Below are 9,484 nucleotides of genomic sequence, written 5' to 3' on the forward strand. Positions count from 1 at the left end.
CTTTCACAGTCCAAATGGGGATTAGAAGGAATCACAGTAGGCCTACACAGGGATAATCCGTAGTAGTTGGATATGAGAAGGAAAGTTTTGCAGCGACACTCTGCACAGGGCACAAAAAGCACCCTACCAATAACAAAATACATCTAGTTAAAGGGATCCGGTAATCTTGACTTACATCCTTTAAAACAATCCTGGATTTAGCTCATGCTGCAATGATAATTATAAACCTTTAGGTCAGTCAGGAACCGAATGACTTTTACAAGCCGATCGCCTGTCTCATTATCAAGATATTTATGAATGAAAATCGAAATCAATTTTTTGCGTTTGCCAAACGGTTTTCATAACACTACAATCTTTTGGGGAAAACGAGTATGGTAAAACCGGTCACTCAAAGGTTTTTACTTTTTTGAGGCACTTCTTGATCAATTTGAAGCACAATTTCTTTTAGAGCTTCAATATAACACCATATCACAGACCAATGGTGTCGATTTGTATCCATGGTTGGGGGAGGGGGCGGGGGGGGGGGGTGATAGGTGTCAACATATTTTCGGCAATGGATCAAAGCAACCAAGAGGTAGAAGCGTGTGGCAGGTTGCACCCTTCCTTTCCAAGTTATTAACTTTTTCAAGTCACCCTCAATAAAGATAACATTTTAGAGAATATAAGAGTGGTAATAAAATGAATAACATGCTAAATGTTAGTCCAGACTCTTCCCTGCAGTGTAGGCCTCAAGCTACCAGACTGGTATCATCTATTTTTAACGAAATTTAGACATTACCCAAAAAAATCCAACGGTGAGGGATATCAACTTGTGAAAGTATTATGTTTCCAGTGGGCACATGCATTAATAAGCAACCAGGAAAGGTTCATGTAGACAGAAAATTCTTTATTTCCTGGTGATAGAAACATACATTTTATGAATATTGATGTCTCCAAACAACATTCATCGTGAAAAACCCATTCCAATATTCTGTGTTAGGAGATCTCAAAAAAACATAGTTCTCATTAGTAAATGAAAAACATATTGATTTTGGTTCTTCATTTGACTCTCTTCCTTCTTTAATTAAACCAACTGAATCCTCTCTGCGGGAATCTCAATTCAATGAAACAGAATATCACTGATGCAAAATTTGTTTCTTAAATGACAGAAAATGTCCACTCCTGATCTTATACAAACTGTACTCTGTTTCTTAAAAACATAATATAAAACTTACGTTCCAACTACCAAACAACAAACTTCCATTATCTCCTTCTTCACCCAGATATACTTATCATACCAGATACGCTCTAAAATATAAGCATAATATTCCCCTAAAGCCCTGACCAGAGCACTATTCTTTTCTTCAAAAACTATAACCATCTTAGAAGGTGAATTATTATTGGAAGGGTGTTATAAACAAAACTTCAAACTTAATAACATTCTAACCTTCAAAAACACCTTAACTATATTATGCCTGTTACGTTTGAATACAATACATAATTATAGGCCTACATCAGCTTTTCAATGAAACAAAAATAAGTTGTGACATAATAATCTTTCTCCAAAATATCGAACTGGAGTATTCTGTTGTATTGCTTGTTTATGTACATACAAAGAGCTTATTTTCAAGAGGCACTAGATCCATGTGTGTAACTTAAAAAAGAACTCTTTGTTTACCCGATTTTGTTCAGGTGTTTATGGAAAGTTGTTATTAAAAGATGCATGTGTTCATAATTTCTCTCGTAATTTAGGTTAACGATTTTGTTCAAGGTAAATAGAGGAAAATGTATATCATTATCTCCATTTGCTATCAAAAGACTTTGCCTCGTTCGGAAAAAATAGCTCTTCAAATGTTTTACATGTAGAGATATAAATAAACAAAGAAATGGATGAAATCAATAAAACAAAATAGATACTGAGTATAAGTCAGGGAACATACTGTAAGTTTCTTCTCCTACATGCTGCCATTTGGACAAAACCGTCTTTCTCTTGTCTTTCTTCCTTTTCTCTTCCCCCTTCCTTTGTTTCTTCTGTCCGTTTCTTCCCATTTTCCCTTTTTCCTAGGTAGCAAGCCCATATGGGGCCCATATGGGGATGATCTGGGTCACTTGTGGCATCTGGGCTAAATGGAACCCGCATCCCATATGGGGCCAATGTTTAGTAACCCATTATGGAATCTATCTGGGCCAGCCCTTATGGGTCCCAGGTGGGAATTGTTTGTTTGTTTTATTTATTTATCCACGGTTAAAAACACCTGCTATCAGCCACAAGGCTATTTTTCAGCAAGTCCGTTAAAAACATTCACACAATATACATAAACAAAACAAATATAATTCATAATACAAATTAAAATAACAAGAATACACATGTGGAAATAACAACAAAAATACAAATGTCTAAATAAATAAATAAATAAATAAATTCTTAATAACAAAAATACAAATGTGTAAATAACTCTTAATAACAATCAGAAATTTGAGGAGAAATACAATTTAGTGAAGTCACAAGCTCCTTATCACAAAACAAATCATCAGGTGTAGATTGAGTGAACGATCGAGAGAGCGAGGAAGAGGGGGAAAGAGAGAGAGAAAGAGAGAGGGGGAGAGAGACATAGATAAAGATAGACAATAACAATTAGAACGTAGGGGGGAAAACACCATCGATCGCCTTTATAAAGTTTGAAAGCCGGGTTTCTTTTCTGATGCACTGGGGTAGGTGATTGAATAGCCGAGATGCGATATAAAGAGTGCTGTTTCTTAGAAAAATTAGTGTTTGGTTAAGGTATCTTAATAGTACATTCCCTGTTTCTAAGGTTATAATTACTTTCTTTCAAAATGACTTTAGTAGAGAGAATATCTGGTACTTCATTGTTAAGTATTCTGTACATCAGAATAACCAGGTCCTTCTTAACTTTAACATTGAGACAATCAAGTTTTAATCTATTGTAAAGTTCATGTCTGCTGAAGCGAGAATCCACCCAAAGTACTATTCTTAATGCTCTGTTTTGTATTATCTGAAGCTTCTTTATGTGCCCAGATTCGGGTTTCATCCAAATCGTACTACAATAATCAAAACGAGATCGGATCATCGTATTATATAATAGCAGAGCAGTCCGTTGATCAATAAATGGTCTAGCTCTTCGTAAGACAAAAAAGTTCCGTAGTATTGTTGATTTCGCCCTTTCAATTTGTGGTGTCCATGACAAATCTGTATCAAGTATAACACCGAGATATTTACATTGATCGACTCTCTCTAGGGGACAATTGTCAATACAGACATTAATGTTCTCAAAATCTTTACGTTTACATTTTGTTCCTATGACCATAAACTTACATTTCATTGCATTTAGCATAAGTTGATTATGCAATAACCAATCATGAATAACACCTAAATCTTCATTGATTATACACTGAAGACTATTTGGATCTCTAAATGCGTAGTATAAACATGTGTCATCAGCAAACATTGATACAGTGCAATGCTTGACAACAAGCGGTAAATCATTCATGTATAATATGAATAACAGTGGCCCCAATATACTTCCCTGTGGGACGCCACAAAATACTTGGTTTGCTTTTGACCCGTTACCGTTAATAATAGTAATGTGTTTTCTCAAAGAAAAATAATCTCGAAACCAACATAAAGATTCAATGCTGAAACCATATATCTTCATTTTTTGTAAAAGAATATCATGTGACACCATGTCAAAAGCTTTTTCAAGATCCAACGTTACCAATCCAATGACATGACCTGTATCTATCGCTGTATTCACATTTTCTGTTAGATTCAATAAAGCTAACTCTGGGAATGAGCTGGGCGTACACATTATGGGTAGAATATGAATATGCCCATATGGGTAACACATGGGGAAAATCTGGGTCAACCCACATGGGATATATCTGTGTTAACCAATATGGGTACCAGATGGGATTAAGCTGGGCATACCCATTTGGGCCCAGTTTGGTATGGGTCCCATCTGGGTCCCATCTGTCTTATATGGGTTTACCCATATGGGTCCCATATGCTTCTTGGGTGCATTTGCCTTAGGGCCCTAGATGGTTTTCCATATGCGGCCCATGTTTCAGAGAATATGGGACCCATGTGGGTTTGCTACCTGGGTTATTATCCTCTCTGTCTCTCATTATCTCTCTCTCCCACTCTCAACTTCTTTTTTGCACTTTTGCGCTTCGCGCTTAACATTTAGCTCGTTGCTTTTTAACGCTGCGGCTTTGCATTTGGCGCACTGCATTTCTATGATGCTATTGAGGGAATTTTATTTTTATTTATTTATTTCTAATCTTTTGTCAGGGTAGCTCATTCACCAACAAGTAGTGGTCTTCCATGGGGCCCTGAATGAACATATTTACATCGGTTATATACAGAACAGTTACAAAAATAATACTCGTTTGCAAAATAAACATATATCATTAACCTAGTAAACTGTAATGTCAATAGGAAAATATTAATTAAGTCGCAGTTATGTGAATAAGTCATGTTAATATTACAGAACATGCACGTAATGTATGTTCGGCTGTGCCATTCACAAATTATAACTTTGTTTAAACAATCTCTTAAATGAATTGACAGAGGAAGCCGTTCTCAACGAATTATCTAGCTTATTCCATTCAAATATGGAAGAAACAATTGGGGGCTACACTAACAACAATCAGTGTGAAATCTAGGTATACGTAAACATCCACTGTCTATTTGCCTTGTATGATGCTCATGCACATCATTAGGATTGATTAAGCCTACCTGAAGGTAAGAAGGTGCTAAGTTATGAACGCATTTATATATCATCATAACGCGACTTAACTCAAACCGCTTGTCTAGTGTCATCCATTTCAGACTTGTGAACAAATCAGCCGACGGTGTGTCATATGTCTTGTTCAATATTATTCTTGCGGCCCTCTTTTGAATTTTTTGCAGCTTAGTTGTATGAGATTGAAATCTGTTCGACCATACAACAGAGCAGTAATCTAATCGTGGCAACACTAGACTGTTATAAAGTAACTTTAAGGATTTGTGAGGCAAAAAACTTTTTGCTCTCTTTATCATGCTAATGTTTTTCTGGGTAAGTTTACTTACGTTTTCGATTTGTTTAGACCATTTGAATTCTTCATCTATCAAAAGTCCTAAGCATTTGGTGAATTGAACTCTTTTGATCAAATCGCCGTTTAATGAAATGGTAAAAGATTCAATTTTCTTGAGATTAGCAGGAGAGCCTATTAACATGACACAAGTTTTTTCAGTGTTAAGAACAAGACGATTTTCCTAAATCCATGCCATGACTCTGTTAAATGCAACAGTTAACTTTCTTCCACAACAGTTGCATCATTTGCACTGACGGTAAGTGTCGTATCGTCAGCATACATATCTATGACACCTTCAGGAGTACATTTAGGTAGACTATTAACATATATTAGATAGCTTAGACAGATACCGAGATGTGATTGGTCCAGAGCTCGTCACGTGATATCAATTGTGAGGATCCAAATTGTTATATTTTCCTGGCCGGTCACTTTTCGGTGTTATATTAACCAGCTGGTGAAATGAATATATTTTTAATCAATGCATGTCGCCCTCTTGAGGACTGTATGTCACCAATTACACACATTACACCATTACCGAGGGTCATTTAATTTTTTCAATATTTTTTTTTCATGAATTTTTTTTTCCCTTGAAATTATTTTTTCCACATTTTCTTTTTTTCCCAAAAAAGGCTTTTTTGGGTAATTTTTTTTTTTTTTCCCGAAAAATGCTTTTTTGGGTAAGAATTTTTTTTTTCAATTTTTTTTTTTCCCCCAAATTTTTTTTATAATTTTTTTTTTTTCTTTCTTGAACTATCTCGACAGATTATTTTTCTGTAATTTCCGAAAAAAAAGGGGAATTTTTTTTTTCGGGCAAACAATTTTTGGACCCCCCCCCCCCCACAAAAAAAAGGGCTATCTAATATAACAGTTATTGACTGGCAGGGGGTATATAACATTCTTTGGACCTGAAGGGAGTTATATTTCCCCTCGTGACAATATTTTCCCTCAGCGCTGCGCGCTTCGGGAAAATATAACCACTTGGGAAATATAACTCCCTTCAGCGGTCCAAATAATGTTATATTACACCCCCTGCCAGTCAATAACTGTATAATATTGAAAATAAAAGGGGACCAAGAATTGAATCTTGTGGCACACCTAATTTGATGGTTGATGGATGCGACTTGGCTCCTTTGAATTGGGTCACTTGTTGTCGATCCCCTAAATATGATTTGAACCAATAAATAGTCCTATTACTACAACCTATACAAGCTAGTTTATGTAGAAGTAGCTCATGGTCAACAGTATCAAAAGCCTTACGAAGATCTATGAAGGCAACTCCAGACTTTTTTATCAATATTCAACGACTATTGATTTACAAGTTTTGCTTATGTCTAAAACCAGACTGATTAGGGTGTAATAATTGATTCTCGTCCAAGAATTCACTGAGTTGTTGGTAGACGGCCCTTTCTAAAATTTTACTCACGATAGGTAATATTGAAATGGGGCGGTAATTATTCAAAGAAGAAATATCTCCAGATTTGAATATTGGTACTACCCGAGCCTTTTTCCATTCACGTGGAACAACTCCTGTAGACAGGGATTTGTTAATGATATCACAAAGAGACTCTGCGATAACATTCTTCGTCATCTTTAAAAGTTTACAGCTGATGTGATCTTCACCAGTTGCTTTATCTATACTCAGATTATCAATCTGTTTCAATACAAAATCCTCAGTAATCAAATTCAAATTAAATTGCGAATGAGTTGGACCAATATTATTGTCCTCGTCTACTCCCAGTTGAGACGTATTCCTTCGCAGGTCCTTTGTAATCTTAGTAGCATTAGAAATGAAAAAGTCATTAAAAGCTTCAGCAATATTTGCATTGTCTGACACATTAGCACCATCAACATTTATGCTATTGGGAGATATAGGTAATGACTAAAGCCCCTTTCACACCGGATCTGCGTAGAGTTGCGTAGTGTTGCGTACCGACTACGCCGATGTTAAGCTGCGTACTCATGAATAAATTAATGCTTCGGAGTAGTCCCTGCGTAGGTTATGCGTAGACTTGCGTACGATGGCGTATAGTTACGTACCCTGTGCGTAGGCACCGCGTACCTACGGCGTAGGCAATTGGCGTAGGGTTGCGTACGCTTGCGTAGGCCTGGCGTAGGGTTACGTACGCTTGCGTAGGCCTGGCGTAGGGTTGCTTACGGTTGCGTACGGTTGTTTACTGTGTGCGAAAATGCCATGTAAAAATGCATTAGACGCTCGTAGGAGCCACGAGTATAGCCATTGGCTATACAAATATGTTAAAAATATGTTAAAAATGAACTGTGCAGTGAAAGAATTGTACATGTTATTACATGTGAACATAACTTGATCTTAGTATAATAATAACATTCTGACAAACTGTGACATCCAAGGGGCAGTGGGTCTCTTTTGCATGCGTGAAATAGGGCTCAAACGCCAATTTGCGTAAAATAGTAAGTGAAGAAAATAACATTTATAAACCTGCCATAAGTTTTAATAGTAAAAAGTGGCATTTGGTACACGTTTTTGACCGTTAAATTTTCAGTTTTTTTAGTAGGTATTAGCAACTGCTGAGATTATTTTGCAGTAATGTTAATTTGTTCAAGATTTTATTTTCTAAAAAATACAGACATTTTTGTAGATGTACTACATAATTGTACTCAATGTAACAATAATTTATTCCAATCTGGACAAAAAAAGCATATTATGGACTGCCAATTTCACATATTTTCTTTATTTTTCCAATATAATTGATGCCTTATGTTTATCAAAAAGCTAAAGATAACTTGCAAAAAATGTGTAATTGTTAATATCAGGTGGAAAGAAAGGTTTACAAAAATAATGAATCAAGCTTCTTTTCATTAACACATGTCAACACTCTCTGCAAACTCTAACTTAGTCACTGTTTTCAGAGCATTAAATTGAACTGCATTACACAACTGATTCCAATTAAATAAAACCAATGAATATTCATTGGTATCCTTTATTTTTCCATCAATATATGTTACATGTACATGTATACTGTATCAAAATTCAAATACATATATATTGATTAATTCAATGAATTAATCAACTAAATACATATCAATGAGATTTTAAAAACGTGTAAGTTTATACATGACACTTGTTATCTGAATCGTATAAGTTTATACATGACACTTGTTCTCTAAAGCGTATAAGTTTATACATGACACTTGTTCTCTGAATCGTATAAATTTATACATGACACTTGTTCTCTAAAGCGTATAAGTTTATACATGACACTTGTTCTCTAAAGCGTATAAATTTATACATGACACTTGTTCTCTAAAGCGTATAAATTTATACATGACACTTGTTCTCTGAATCGTATAAATTTATACATGACACTTGTTCTCTAAAGCGTATAAATTTATTCATGACACTTGTTCTCTGAATCGTATAAATTTATACTTGACACTTGTTCTCTAAAGCGTATAAGTTTATACATGGCACTTCTTCTCGAAAGTGTATAAGTTTATACATGACACTTGTTCTCTGAATCGTATAAGTTTATACATGACACTTGTTCTCTGAATCGTATAAATTTATACATGACACTTGTTCTCTAAAGCGTATAAATTTATACATGACACTTGTTCTCTGAATCGTATAAATTTATACATGACACTTGTTCTCTAAAGCGTATAAGTTTATACATAACACTTGTTCTCTGAATCGTATAAATTTATACATGACACTTGTTCTCTGAATCGTATAAATTTATACATGACACTTGTTCTCTAAAGCGTATAAGTTTATACATAACACTTGTTCTCTGAATCGTATAAATTTATACATGTCACTTGTTCTCTAAAGCGTATAAATTTATACATGACACTTGTTCTCTGAATCGTATAGATTTATACGAGACACTTGTTCTCTAAAGCGTATAAGTTTATTCATGACACTTATTCTCTGAATCGTATAAATTTATACATGACACTTGTTATCTGAATCGTATAAGTTTATACATGACACTTGTTCTCTAAAGCGTATAAGTTTATACAAGGCACTTCTTCTCTAAAGCGTATAAGTTTATACATGACACTTGTTCTCTAAAGCGTATAAGTTTATACATGGCACTTCTTCTCTAAATTGTATAAGTTTATACATGACACTTGTTCTCTGAATCGTATAAGTTTTTACCAGACAGGAGATGTACCACTGGTATGAATTTGGCGATCCTACTTCAAAGCTGTGGAAAGTTATTGTGTGTATACAGCTTTGTATGTTAAGTTCAATGACCTTTTAACCTTTGAACTTTGTTGAACACGAGTGACCCATATTCGAACTTGACCCGAGTCTACAAGAGATGTACCACTGGTGTGAATTTGGCAATCCTTGATCAAAACTATGGAAAGTTATTGTGTGTACTATGCTTTTAATAAAAAGTTCATAGACTTTTTGACAGTGCCG

The sequence above is a fragment of the Strongylocentrotus purpuratus genome, unplaced genomic scaffold, assembly GCF_000002235.5.
Source record: "Strongylocentrotus purpuratus isolate Spur 01 unplaced genomic scaffold, Spur_5.0 spur5_scaffold_20, whole genome shotgun sequence".
Taxonomy (NCBI): Eukaryota; Metazoa; Echinodermata; class Echinoidea; order Camarodonta; family Strongylocentrotidae; genus Strongylocentrotus; species Strongylocentrotus purpuratus.